Raw genomic sequence first — 16,002 nt, forward strand, 5'->3', positions numbered from 1 at the left:
TGGAGATTCCTGTTCATAATGCTTGGGGGTAAGGACAGGTCACAGGTTTTGGGTTGACTCCTTCTGCCTCAACCATCACAATCATTCACACGTCAGAAATTTTAATAACAAGTCTTTTGTATCATGCCACATTTTTAACATTTCTGGTAAAAAAAAACTATTTGTGAATATTTAAGTCTCATGATGTTAGTAGTTGTCATTATTCTGCTTACTGGAAAAAAATAGGAATTGTCTTTTTATTCTGTTTCTTTTGTGCTCCAGCCTTACAGTGAGTAAATTCAGTAATCAATAAGTCTAGGCAGATAATGGCATTATAGATACGAGGATGCATTTATTTAATTCCACTCCCCCTCTCAACTGTTCTGTAACTTCTCCTCCAGTGAATCTGTGGTTATCTGACTACTGCAGCTGTCTGCAGCACACCCTGCATCTGCTTTTTCTTGTTTTCAGGAACTGAATAAAAATGTAGCCACACCAAGTGTGTAAAGGAATGGAATGGCATCTTGGCCCTTAACCTTTCATGTCTATGCAGTATTTCAGAGATAACAATATTATTTGATAAATCACTAAGGACTGCAATTCTTTTCACTTTTTCTGAATTATATTGAAAAAAAAAAAAAAAAAAAAAAAAAAAAAAAAAAAAAAAAAAAAAAAAAAAAAAAACAATATTCTCTAAACCCTAAGGTCTCTCTATATTTTTGACTGTCATTCAAATATTGTCTTTTGCGGGAGTTCTGATGTTCAGCCTCATTGTTTGGAATGAATGCTTTAAGACTGTTAAGAAAATGAGTTTTAGCAGTTAAAAAATATTTATTTATTCACTTTGCATGCCAATCATAGCACCCCTTGTCACACACCCCCATACCTTCTCCCTTTCTAATAGAGATCAACTTGCCCTGGCACATCAAGTCACTGTAGACTAGGCACATCCTATCCCACTGAGGCTAGACAAGGTAGCCCAGTCAGGAAAGGGAAGGATCAAAAGGCAGACAACAGAGTCAGAGACAGCCTCTGCTCTGGTTTTTAGGGCATCCACATGAACACCAAGACAATTGTCTGCTACTTATGTGTAGGCAGCCTAGGTCTAGCTCATGCATGCTCTTTGGTTGGTGATTCAGACTCTGTGAGTCCCCATGGGCCCAGGTTAGTTGATGCTGTAGGTTTTCTTGTGGTGTGCTTGACCCCTCCAGCTTCATCAAACCTTCTGTCCCTTCCAGTCTTCCACAAAACTCCCCAGGCTCTGCCTGATATTTGACTGTGGATCTCTGCCTTTGTTGCTGGATGAAGTCTGTCAGAAGACACACTAGGCTTCTGTCAGCAAGCATAGCAGAGTATCATTAACAGTATCAGGGGTTGATTCTCTCCCATGGGATGGGTCTTAAATTGGTCCAGTCATTGATTGGTCTTTGCCTCAATCTCTGCTCCATCTTTATCCCTGCACAAATTGTTGGCAGGACAAATTTTATGCTGAAGGTTTTGTGGGTATGTTGATGTCTTCCTCCCTCCACTAAAAATTCCACTGGCTACAGGCATTGGGTACTTCAGGCTCCATATCCCTCTATGTTAGGATTCTCAGCAAGGGTCACCCAGGAGTTGCCCTTGTCCCAGGTCTCCAAGTTTTCCCAGAGATGCCACCCACCAATTTTCATTCTCTTTCCCAGTCCTTTCTCCCCCTGCAACCACTGTACCTGATCACCCCTTATTCCTCTCCCTACCCCTTCTCCCACATAGTTCTTTACTTCCATCCACCTCTAATCTGTCTTATTTGCTCTTCTGAGTGAGATTCAAGAAAAGTCCTTTGGGTCCTCCTTGTTGCTTAGCTTCTTTGGGTCTGTGGATTATAGCATGGCTCTTCTGATTTACGGCTAATATCTACTTCTTGTCTTTCTGGGTCTGAATTATCTCATGCAGGACAATATTTTGTAGTTCCATATATTTGCCCATAAATTATATGATGTCTTTGTTTTTAATAGCTGAGTAATATTCTATTGTGTAAATAAACCACATTTTCATTATCCATTCTTTGGTTGAGGGACATCTGAGTTGTTTCCAGTTTCTGGCTATTACAAATAAAGCTGCTATGAACATAGTTGGGCAAGTGTCTTTGTGGGATGGTGGATCATCTTTTGTGTATATGGCCAGGAGTGGTATCGCTGGGTCTTAAGGTAGAACTATTCTCAATTTTCTGAGAAACCTCCAAATTGTTTTTCAAAGTAGTTATACAGGTTTGCACCCCTACAAACAATGGAGGAGTGTTCCCCTTGTTCCATATTCTTGACAGCAGAAGACCTCAACATAAAACTGTATGCACTAAATCTAACAGGAAAGAAGGGGAATAGCCATGAATATATCAATACAGGAGACAACTTACAGAACACCAACAGATCTGGCAATATGAACAACAGTTAATAAATGAGACCTTAGGAAACTGAAAAGCTTCTGTAAGGCAAAGAGTGCTGTAAATAGGACAAATGTCAGCCTATAGATTGGGGGAAAGATCTTCACCAACCCTACATCAAATAGAGAGATAATAGCCAAAATATATAAGGAACTCGAGGAATTAGACACGACCAAATCAAATAACCCAATTAAAAAAATAGGGCACAGAGCTAAACAGAAAAATTTCAATAGAGGAATCTCTAATGAGCAAGAAGCACTTAAGGAAATGTTTAAAGCATATGACTTAAGGAAATGTTTAAAGCATATGAAATGTTTAAAGCATATGGAAATACAAATCAACATGACTCCGAGGTTCCATCTTATACATGTCAGAATGGCTAAGATCAAAACCTCAAGGAACAGCCCATGCTGGTGAGGATACAGAGGTTATTTTTAATGAGTCTGATACTTGAGGAAACTTCTCTACTACAGAAATTTCTTGGCAATCAGTGACCACAGTTATGTAGATCTATAATGAAAAGGAACAAGGTGAATGCAGAAAGGCACGAAATGTACAGTGTGAAGAGAAAATAAGCACCAGGAAATTTAATAGAATCGAGTCTAGTACTTGTAGTGGACTAGTAGAAGGAGATACATGTTGAAGGAAAAACCAGATGACAAATGGAAGAAAGAGAGTGGTGAGTTCAGGACTAGTCCCTACCCAGCGGGGCTTCCAACCTGTGAAAAGGAATTAGAAAAGTTTAGGACCTGGTATGGTTGTACATGCCTTTAATTCCAATACATAAAGGCAGAAGCAGATGGAACTTTGCTTTCCAGATAAACCTTGTCTACAGGTCTAGTTCCAGGACAGCCAGTCATAGGCAGAGAAGGAAACCATAACCAACATAAAGATGATGAAAACATATTTGAATATGGAAGTCATCTTCAGCAATCAGCAGAACCAGGCATCTTCAGTAATGTGGTTCTGGCTTTAGAGACAAGGATACAAGAAAGGGATTGTGGAGTTTCCCTCTATGGTGAAAGAAAGCTTATGAGATGAGGTATATGTCAGGGGTGTCCCTGTGTGGAGACTCAAATAGGCCATTTTTTGAAGCTGTGAAACTGAAGCTTGAATTTTAGTGGAGACCCCAAAATGTTGAGGATGCCAGAGCTGTGGGATACCTGCTAAGGAGAGCTGCTGAAAGGGAGTAGAACCAATCCAAGAGATAGGAGTGCATTGCAGTGAAAAAGCTCGAGATCTGAAGAGTATTTTGACATCAGCCATGAGATAGAGAAATTAGAGTTTGCCCAACTAGTTTTTGGTCTTTCTCTGATTCAGTATTTCCTCACTGTGATCCCTTTACTCCCCAGCAATAGTAATTAATGTATGTTGTATGCCATAGTATGTTAAAAAAAATATGTAATCTCCTTTTTCATTTTGTTTTTATAGGGGGTTACAGTTGAGAGATTTGCATGAATCTCAAATGAGACTTTGAAGTGTTAAACAGAGGGGGACTATGATAGACTATCAATAGGGACTTTTGAAGTTGGACTGAACGCAATTTTGTATTATTAAATAGCTACAAGTCTATGGGGACCAGTGGTTTGAATAAAAATGGCCCCCATATGCTCATAGAGTGTGGTGCTATTAGGAAGTGTAGCATTGTTGATGTAGGTGTGGTCTTATTGGAAGAAGTGTGTCACTGGGGGATAGATGTTGAGATTTCAAACACTCAAGTCAATCCCAGTGGATCTCCCTTTCCTGCTGCCTGTGGATCCAGATACAGAACTCTCAACCACCTCTCCACTATCATGCCTGCCTGTCTGACACTATGTTTCACTCAATGAAGACAGTGGACTAAACCTTTGAACTGTAGGCCAGCCCCAATTAAATAAAATATGAATGAAAGATCCTAAGTCAATATATTACAGAGATCAGGGCTTCAGGGTTTATTGTAGCTCTCTTAACAAAGCTAAACTTTATAAAATATATAAAAATATTTTATTTGAGACTTTCATAGTGTATATAATGTGTTTAACCACGGTATTTTATTCAACTATAAAGCAGAATATTAGAAATTAAAAATTATTTTCAGGAAAATGGGTGCAACTTGATACAATTATATTACATTAATGGATTAAGTCAGCCTCAGAAAACCCAATAGTGCAAATGTTTTATCCCATTTGTGCTCTTAGATTTTATAAAGACATAAAACAACACATATATGCATATGTATGTATATGCATATATGTGTTGTTATATATATATACATATATATACATATATATGTATATATATACATATATATACATATATACATAAAACAACACATATATGCATATATGTTGTTTTATATATATAGTTAAAGTATAATTAAAACTATGTAGAGACATGATGTGGTAATTGAGAGTAAGAGGGAAAAGAAAAGGCGAAGGAATAGTGGGTGTGTACAGAATCTTGTTCAAGGTATATTATACGGTTGAGTGATATGATCTTATAAAACCAATGCTGTGTATGGTGACTGTATGCCAACTTAAAAAATCAGTAAAATGAGAATACTGATTTAAAAAAGGAGGATGGAGCAATCTATGAAGTAAAAGTTTCAGTAATCTCAAGTCACAGTTTCTTGGCCAAGTAATGACTCTGTGTATGGGTTTCATCTTGTAGAACAGGATTTAAGTCCAAGAAAATAATGGATGGCTACATCCACAACATTCATGCCACCAGCAGCCTATCTTGCCAGGCCAGCCATGGTCAGTGTTGTTGCTCACAGGGTTCTAACCCGGTGAGATTGGTGTTCTGTTATCTTTCTAGTAGCATGCATAATGTCTTTCAGTACTGTAAAAGTTACCCAGGAGGTATGGAGCTTCCAGGTAAGTACCAGCTTGAAATGTGTGTGTGTGTGTGTGTGGGTGTGGGTGTGGGTGTGTGTGATGTGTATATATGTGTGTGTTTATGTGTGCGTGTATGTGTGTGTGTGTGATGTGAATATATGTGTGTGTTTATGTGTACGTGTATATGTGTGTGCATGTGTGTGTGTGTCTGTGTATGTGTGTGTATGTGTGTGTCTGTGCATGTATGTGTGTGTGATGTGTGGTGTGTGTGTATATGTGTGTGTGTTGGTGTGTGTGTGTGTTAATAGTGATCAAAGGAGAAGAGTCCAGCATTGTGAGGAAGTAAGGGAAAGGTCAAGGCAATTTAATTTAATTAATAAAAAAAGAAAGAAAAAGTAATAAAATTATATTTTAATTTAAATAAATTTTAATAAATAATTAAAGGGATTCAAAGCTAACATTTACAAATGAGGAAAAAATATGTTACATGTGTCGTTTGGGATCTGGGTAATGTCACTCAGAATCCTTGATTTCAGCTCCATCAGTTTACCTGCGAGTTATATAATTTAATTTTTCCTTAGCAGCTTAACAATACAGCATTGTGCAAACATATCACATTTTGATTATTCGTTCTTCAACTGGTAGATATCTCTGCTAGAAATACTATAGACTCTAGCAGAGAATCTATTACTCTCCTGCTAAGTGGATATAATATAAAACTAACTTGTAATGACGTATCACTATACTCATAGACTAATGGGTTTCTCAAACCTCTCAGAGGAGCATCTATTTGCAATAGAGAGTGACTAATGCAGAGTACATTACAAGGAAAGGGGTGCCTCTTTGGGCCCATACTAAGGCATTCCTTCCCACTGAGGTATCAGCTACATGATAGTATAGTTGTATAGTATACAATAGTTTATTTAGGGCATGAAAGGGGAGTTGAGGGGTACTAGAGAGAAAGAAATGCAGAGAGAGAGAGGAGGGGGAATGGAGAGAGAGGAGGAAGAGAGCAAGAGCAAGAGAGTGAGGAGGTGGAAAGCAGCCCTGGTTATAGAGAGTCAGGCACACCTGGCTGTTGCCAGGTAATTGTGGGCCAGAGCCTAGAAGAACTGCTAACAATACATGTACAACACTATGTTCATCTGTTCGTGTGGGTTTGGAGGTTTGAACCCAAGTCCACATGCTTCAACTGAGCCATTGTCTTTTTGTTCCTAAAAAAAGTATTTAAGAATGTCAATTAATTTATCCCAGCTCCCATTCGTGTATCAAATTAGAACAAAGCAGATAGCAAGCTTCAGGAATGACCTGCTGCAACATAGGGATAGATTTTTGAATCTCTGAGAAAACAGACAGAATGAGAAGTGTAGGAACTGCAGTTCCTGAGAAAATGACAATTGAACAAGGGCATAAAAATGAAGTCTTTTGGATTCCAGAGCTGCCAGGCACCAGGCAGAGAGTAAAACATTCCTAGGAGGCAGCAGGCTTCAAAGAAAACATGTGTGCTGGAGAGAAACTATAGGAAGTAGCCTCACTGAGGCAGAGGAATGGCAAAAGAGAGGAAGGCTGTGGGATGCCATGTACCGCAAAGGCCAGTTCCTCCTTGGTTTCCACCTACTTTGTGTGAAGCCCAGCCCTACTAGAAAATCCTAACCAGAACTCTAGGACTGGGGTTGACAATGATTTCTGTTTGCTGGAATAAGACATATAATTTATATAAACAAAGGACAGAAAGGTGACAGATAATAGTTTCATTTTCAGAATTCAGGAAGAGAAAAAATGTATATGTGTATTATTTTCCTTTTCCTTGATACCTCTGTTCTTTCTTTACTTTTGCATTGAAAACATACTGCTTTTATAACTGATGCGGTCCAATATATGCTTGTTTTTATATTTTTAACTCCTTGAACTCCAGGTCATGGGTGCTGCAAAATCCACTCCAGCCAAGCCTTCTTTTAGCCAGCAGAAGCTACAAGATTCCTACTTTTCCCCTACCCTTTTCAACATTTTCTAGACAGCTTCTTTTAAGTCAGCTTTTCCTCTTTCTGATGGACATCCTATTTTCCTTTAGTTTCTCTTGAATCAGTCCAACCTTCAATAATCAAGAGACTCAGAAAACAATTTTAGTACTCCCCCCTCCCCCAGAAATTTTGCATCAGCTGGTTGTAGCTATGGCATGGAAATTGGAGGAACTTGGAGAAAACACCTCAACATAGCCAGAAACTGACTTGCCTGTGGACAGAAATAATGGCCAGGAAGGTATGATAACGGCAATGAAGGAGGGAGTGGTTGTGAGGACGTGTCTTATCTCATTTCTATAAAGAAATTGTACGTGCTATGTTAGGCAATTCAAACAGTCCTAAGTGGGCGACACAGGAAGGCCATTGAGAAATGCAAGGTTCTCCTCAGCTCCCAGCGACAGCACCAGGAACAGTTGAGAAACTGGGAGTGGAGAGGACTTAACAAGCACTTGACAATTTCAAATCCGAGTGCTCCTGTTACAGGAATTATTTTTAGAAATGTTATCTCGTATTTTCTTTTGTCTTTGCTTTTATTATTTCTGTTCCTTCTAATTTTGTACCTGAGGACTCTGAGTGGCTGTGCGTCCATGACAGAATGGAACCCGGGGTCAAAAGGGGGACCCCTGATTTCAAAAGTCTTTTAGACTCAAGTATAAAAACCAATAATCTCCTCATCAAATCATCGTGCTGCCTCAGAGTGGACTGAGGGGCCTCCTCCCACAAAAGAAAAACACTTCACAAAATTCAAACCAGCACTGAAATGTTAGTTTAAAAAGTAAAAGGTCCTGACCTTTAAAAATAAGAATTTTTTTTATCATGCGTATTCAGAATGCTCAGAAGAATCTAAACACCCAAGCACATAAAACCCAAAAGAATACTTTTCCTTGCTGAACTCTTGATTCTTTTCCTCTGTCTGTCTGTCTATGTATCTATGTATCTATCTATCTATCCATAATTTATTTATTATTTGTGTGTTTAGTGTGTGCATGCAGGTGCACACATAAATACATGTGTGTTCGAAGGTGTACAAGCTGAAGGACAACCTTGGGTGAACAATGTGACCCATTTGGGTGGACAGAGTCTCTCACTGGCATGGAATTCACCAAATAGCCAAGGCTGAAGCCCCAGGCATATACCTGTATCTTCCCAGATACTATGAGACTACAAGTTCATGTTACCACTTCACACTTTTTAATGTGGCTTCTGAAGATCAAGCTTGGGTGCTCTTGCTTGCAAGGCAAGCACTTTACTAACTGAGGTAGCTACCAACCCTTGTATGTCACTGCTTCTGAGAGTCTGTGACTCTCATCAGCCAACAGTATCTTATTGTTTTAGAAAAACTACTTAAAACAAAATAAGTGATTGTAGGACATTTATTATTTGGCTTATATTAGGAATGAGACTGGAGGTATGTTACATGGACATAACTTTTCTGCTTTACTGAGAATGATGGTCTAACATCCACAGAAGCCAGCACACGCCATTGGGGAGAAGGACGGGGGAATCCTGATAGCTTGCTGGGCATACAGCCTAGCCAAAAAGATTATTTTCATTCTTTGTGAGAGACCCTAACTTGTGGTAATAAGTAGAAAATAAATGAAAAGAGTCGAAGTTCTGTTCTGACCGCTATATGCTTGTCCTGCATGTACTGGTATACTTATGCACACCCAATACACACTCATGTGCAAATACACAAACAAATACAAAATAAATTACAAAACAGAATTCATAGATTTTTAAACAAAGATAAAATGGACTGAAGAATTGGTTCAGTGTTTAAAAGCATTTGCTGCTCTTGCAGAGGAACTGGATTTGATTCCCAGCACCTATACTAGGTGGTCCACAGTCATCTATAACTTCAGCTCAAGGGATCCAAAGCCAACTTCTTGCCTCTGTGGGTATCCACATACATGTGTGCACATATTCACATTCACATAATAACTCTAACACACACACATAATTGAATAAAACTGAGTTGTCTAAAATTATATTAAAATTATAAAATGATATTTAACAGCATTTTCTAACCAAAGATAAAACTAAACCTCTAATATTCCCAATATCAGGCAAAACCCCCCTTTCTAAACAGGCATCAGTTATCAGATGGGACCGTCAGAGTTTCCTGGTGTGCTAATAGAAAGGGAATACATGCCCCTTCCATTGACACAGTCCTCTCTCGCTGTCCCTCAATATTTATTCCACTAATATAATGAGCATTGACGTCAATGGTCCTTCCTTGCTTCCAACTTACTCACTCCATGATGATATCAAATAGTTTCCTGACTGAAAGAGGGGGTCATAAATATTTTATTGAGGTTGAATCATTATGTCAAGTGCTTCCTGATAGACTCTTTCAATTGTTTACTTTTGCTATTTAGTGGGAGGTGGTTTGGTAAGAGTGTTGTGCGGAGTGAATGAGAATTTTGGATGTTGCCATGAGCTTGCACTGTTGGGAGTATTTCATGTGAGGTAAATCTTTGCCTTGTTTTTCTAAGCAGCTTCTAAGAGAATAGGTTACTTGGACAGACAGTTAAGTATTTGAAACATTAACTTGTAATTCTTTTTTTTTTTTTAATTTTTCTTTCTTTTCTTTTCTTTTTTTTTTTTTTTTTTTTTTTTTTTTTTTTCCTTTTTGGTTTTTCAAGACAGGGTTTCTCTGTGTAGTCCTGGCTGTCCTGGAACTCACTCTGTAGACCAGAGTGGCCTTGAACTCAGAAATCCACCTGCCTCTGCCTCCCAAGTGCTGGGATTAAAGGCATGCTCCACCATGCCCAGGTTAAGTTGTAATTCTAATCTTCCCTTTGTGTCTCTTCTGGAAGATGTCAATCTGAAGATTAGTTATAATCTATGTAATATTTAACTCACATGTAATGATCATAGATAATTATGGGTATATGTGGAATTTCGAGACCTTTGAACAATAAGCAACAATTAGGTCAGTGAATCTAAAAGGTATGTTACTTTGTTGTGGGACTATTCAAAGTCTTACCAAACCCCACCCCTTTCCAGAGAGCTGTAGACAATTAGTGGTTACTTAGGAGTTGATGGCAGAGGTCATTTCCTCAAAGCTGTAACCACCAGAAGAGCAGTTGGAAGAATAAAAGATTCTGAGGAAAAGGAAAAGGGGATTTCAGAGGGTAACAATTAATTATGTATGTGTGAAACTCACTAAATTAAATTTAAATGTAAAAACTTCATTAGAAGTCCTCTCAAAGAACCACTCAACATCAAAAGTTGAATATTTTGATCAGTTTTAAATGTTTTATGATTCCCAAAATTATAATTTTAAATATTGACTAATGTAAACATTATTTTAAATATTTTATCAACATTAGACGTTAATAGGAAACTCCAAGCATTCACATTGAATACTGACAATAATTTTGAAATATTCCTCATAAACAGTCAAGCAAAATTTCTACTTGTTACAATTATTTCGAAATAAGAGCTATTCTTGTTAAATAATGTAGTACTTTTTATTCAATGTCTAGTTTTACTCTTTGTAATGAAGCTTTCAACAGTAACACTTAATGACTTAGAAACAAAGGTTTTCAATAGTAACACTTAATGTCTTAGAAAGAAACTGAACTTTTTTAAGGGACCCGACTTTCCCTCGATAGATGTAGATTCTCAATATACTGCTGTAGTGATGTTATCTGAAGTCTCATGAAACGGAGGCTTGAGGATCAGGAGTTTCAGCCCAATCTGAGATATAGAGAGATCCTGCCTTTAAAATAAAGCAACAGCAACAACAACAACAACAACAAAAAAAAAACAATAAATAAAACAAAGGAAATTTCTTTAACACTAACTCCAAAAATGATCATTTAATTACAGTGAATTCTGCAAAAGGAACCATGTCTAAGCATGTCATAATGTTTGTGAAAAAAAAAAAAAACTTTACTGTTACAAAGGAAAATGCAATTTTGAATTTGAAAAAAATGTGAATTTTGAGGTTGTATTTAAAGAGCATATCTATTATCAACATAGTTGAAATTCAAAGATAAAATTCCAGTCCATGAAACATCAGAGTCCAATCCTGCATCATCAAATATTTTAAACAGTAGACACTAAATTCTGCCTTTGTGATACTAGTATATATGTGAGCTTGGGGGGAAAATTGGTTGCAACTCTAGATCTTTTATATGTCAGGATCAGTCTCACCTTGTCCTACAAAAGTAAATTTCTGACTCGCTTTACACCTGGACACATAACTAAAGTAACAGCACAGCCTCAAATGATCCAACTTACCAGGGTCAGGGAAGCGAAATCTCTTGGGCAGATAAAAGCATGGCTGTATATTCCCCTGTTCATTTCCCGACCTCCATCACTGTTTTGCAGGCTGATCCTTCTGTATCTGCAACTCATTCTGGGTTCTAGAAACATAGCTCTATTTCTTTCTCTTCACTATTGTGAAGGTCATGGCTGGGTTTCCCAGTATTATGAGACTCTAGGCATTTTACCAGTCCTTTATAAATCTGTGAAACTTAAGGTGATATCAGCACATGGTCCTTCCAATGAATGCTCTATAATGAACTATTTGAAATAAACGTGTAATCTATTTCTTACCAGAACTCAGATATACTTGTTCTGGATTCTTCATTGCCATTTGGCCATTCTGTTTAATGTTGAACTTTCTTGTCTGTATTCTAGCAGTGGCATCAACAATACCACCAAAATGATGCTAGACCAAGAGCTTAATGCAAGCTAGAAGACATGTTTGGCAATTGCTTTTATGTTAATCAGACACTCAGTGCAATATCATGAGCTATTTTACAGTTGAAGCAATAAACCAGGCTGATAGCATTTGTACTCAGGAGTAAAGCAGTTCCAATCTGGGAATACTGACTGCAGACTATTCTTTTAGCTTCTTGACTCTCATCCTTATCTGTATCCAACTGCTCACAAGGCTGGTATGGGAGATAGAGCAGAGTTTTCCATCCACATCTGTAAATATAAGTATCCCATTTATCTTATCTGAGTCTGAGATAATGCCTTGAAAATTTAGACTACTCTATGATGAGAATATGGTATCCACAATATTTAAATGAAAGAAAAAAAGAACCTTTCCCAGAAGTGTGATGTTTTATCTATGCATAGCTAATCAGTCCTACAGCTTAACTAAGGACATGGATGTGGCAGCTAATCTTTGTTCTCAACTTGGAATAAAACAGACCCTCTATTGAAGAATTACCATCCTTATCTGATTGGCATTTATCTTTGAGGTATTTCTTATTTCTTCATTGATATAGAAGGTACACACTGTGGTTGATGCCATCATCCCTAGGCAGGTTAAGCTGTTATATTTAAAGGTATCTGAGCAAGTCACTAAGAAGTATTTCTCCATGGAGTAGAGGTTTCTTCCTTGAGTGCCTGCCTTTGTTTCCCTTCATAATAACCCATAAGTCAAACCCTTTCTTCTCTCAAAGTTGACTTTAGTTATGGTGTTTATCCCAGAAACAAGAGTCCTAGTTGCAGGAGACATCGAGTTACAAAAGACTTTACTAAAACCTCATGTGTAGTTAAGGTTTGTTTCTTTTGATTTCTCCCATTATGGAGATATAATAAGCTTGTAGGAGATGAGATCTTATGGGATGTCTTAAGTCACTGTGGAAGGGCCTATGAGTGGGCTTGTGGGACTTTAACTAGCTTCTTCCTCTTTTCTTTTGCTTCCTGGTTGATGACACTAATCATCTTGTTCCACTTCATAACCCCACAAGAACAAATGTATGGGGGTGATATGTCATAGGTTAAAATCTCCCCAATTGTGATTCAAAACAAATCATTTTCTTCTTAATCAGTTATTGTGTCAGGTACTTCATTATAGTGATAGAAAGCAGTACAGCGTAGCTAGAAGCCTGGAGATTCAGTGTGACTCCAAAGATATGTGTTATTGGTCGAGGAAAATGTTTTGAAATGAATATTTACCAGATAAACAGTGTTGGCAACAAGAGAACTCTGGATTGTTGAATGTGGCTAAAGCCTCCTTGGTTTTGTGGGGAGGAGGGAGAACAGATAAACAGAGTATTTCTCAATAACAACTCTTGGGGGTTTAAAGGATTTAAAGACACACAACACCTGTTTCACATGCTTGGCTACAGCTTAAAACTCAAATTTTTAAGTCTTCATCTGATTATGAGTTAAGTGCAGAGTCATCCCATTGTGTAGAGCAAGAGCTGTCTCTTTGCATTATCATTACCAAGAAGAACTCTTGCCTAAGACTTTTAGAAGATCTAACCACAATAACCACTGGCAACCATACCTAGATATTGATTGTTTTTAAAGGATGCTTTTCAGTGTTCTACTTCTAATGTAAATTTTACATGTTATTCTTTAAATCAACCTTTATCTTTTAGTAATTTTTTTATGACTCTCAGTCTTTCTTTAAGGTTTTCGTCACTTGAACCTATCTGATGTTCTTGTCACTAATCATGGCCTTTAGGCAGTTGATTAATTGATCCCAATGGCAGGGTGCTAAAGACAAGAGCACCTGGGAGTTATCTATTGAGTAATGACCCTTTTTTTACATTTCTAGTTTGCCCCACTTATAAGGGAATACTGCTTCCCATTCAATTTACAAGTCAGCACAGTCAAGTGGAAGACAGACAAACAAGGGCCATGCAACTGTCTGATTGTAACTAAGCTTTTCATGATGGGTCATTTCTTCATAAAGTGTATGCTGAAAGCTGGAATAACACATAAGTACCATTGCTCAATTTACCACCAAAACAAATAATAGTAATATGATATATTTGGAAGACATTTTTCTTTCAGAACAAAAGAGAGAAGGATGCTTAGAGAGAGTCACAGGATGCATGTCACATCTGTTCCCATCAGGTCAGACGTCGCCTCAGTTTTTATTAATAGATTTGGTTTAGAAAACAGAACCCGTTTTCTCTTAATATATTTTACAGCACTGTTAAAACAGTTCAAATGAATAAAAGCCTGGAACACCTAGTGACATCAGAGTGTAAGTAAGAATTTAAAATACCAGGAATATAAAACTATATCCTTTTATATTGCGTTTTTCACAAATGTTTATAGAATTGACCCAGTAAAGGTACACAGTAATCTTTTGCTAATTACAAGATATGCCTCTTTGATGTTACTAGTTATATTCATTTTACTTAACAATTAGAAGATGTTTAACTTCATCAAGTGTGTGACTGTGTCACATGAAAGTTAGTCTGAACAACTCCACTGCAAAGAAATACATTTATATTTTACAAACAGACTTGCTTTTGAGAAGACGTCAGGGCATACAGCTTTAGCATGAAGTCAAAGCAAACACATGATTGTGCATGCAAGACTGACATTTAGGCCCTGCATCTCTGTCCTAAGTCTCGTAGTGTCCACGCCACCACACAATCAGAAACTCACTCTTCATATTAAGACATCCGTGAATTAATGCATGTGTAAAAACCTCAATACAGTTGCCTTATTTTAGTCTTTTATTTAAGTAAAAATCATGATGTTTTAAGGAGAAATGTTTGAATAGAGATTGTGCATTTTCATAAATTAGAGAATATAATGACATATTTTAAAATAACAATAAATTATGTTGTGCTAGGTTATATTTCTGGTTTGCCTAGGACATGATAAACTCACCTTTGCAGCTATGAAAATGGTTTACAGTGGCATAATGTCTGGACCTGGTATATTTCAAAAGGCTAGGCAGGGTTTTGTGCTGCAGTGTCTTATCTTTGTGTCTGTCCACCAAAGCAATGCACTTCATACTTTAAAAAACTTATCAAAATAGAAAAGAGTATAAAGGAAACACCAAGAGAGATAAGCATGAAGCGATTCCATGCTCTTTGAAGAAAATAGACATTCCTTCACAAAGGTTGGGAGGCCAAGGGAGAAAAAGTTCCAAGATTTGGCCCACAGGACAGAGATACTAGGGATTTCACATACTGATGGAATCCAGAGCAAAAGACACATTTGGCAGTGATGAAGACAGGAAAGAGAGGACCCTATGATGAACGAGGAGTACAGATAGTTATCCTCACAAACATCACGTAGAAAATGCAGACTGATTCTTGGGAGCTTTCTTAGGCTGGAAATCTACAGTGGAAATTTCACAGGAGAGTTTCTTTTTATGAGATAATCTGTCATCTCATTTTGCTGAAAAGCTAAAGAATTCCTCTGAAGATGCACTCAAAGAATCTTTATATTCTTGTTAGAGAAACAGAAACATGGAGACTGGACAGAGTAGAAAAACATCTAAAGTAATCAGTATAACTTGTTTTGAATGTCTTCCCTAGATAATTGCATTTTAGTGTATTTTACACACATCCTAAATTCTAAAAGTACTGTACACATCATACACACCATAATTAAAAGTTACAAATAGTGTTTGAAGAATATGCATCCTTTTATAAACATCCTTGGTATACTCTTTTACTTTCTTTTTTCTTCAGGAAAATTATAAATAAAAGATACTTCAGTATATGACAGGAATCCAGAGATTGGACTTAAATATGATCTCTACTTTATTTTCTTTACATTTTATATTTGTCACATGACTTTATAAAGTAAATGTATGAAAACCTTTAGCCACTGTGAAAACTTTTCTCAGTCCACCTGTTTATCTTTCTAACAAATTGTTTTATGAATTTGACTTTTGTCTTTCTAATTCACTAATTTATATGTTCTTTCAACTTAGACTATGTTTAAATCATATATTTACTTCTAGAATTACTTATTAGTGTTTGGCATGTGAGCTTAACTCTTTATAAAGATAGTGATAAATAATGATGAGTGGAGA

Source organism: Arvicanthis niloticus, chromosome 6, assembly GCF_011762505.2.
Source record: "Arvicanthis niloticus isolate mArvNil1 chromosome 6, mArvNil1.pat.X, whole genome shotgun sequence".
In the NCBI taxonomy this organism is placed as follows: Eukaryota; Metazoa; Chordata; class Mammalia; order Rodentia; family Muridae; genus Arvicanthis; species Arvicanthis niloticus.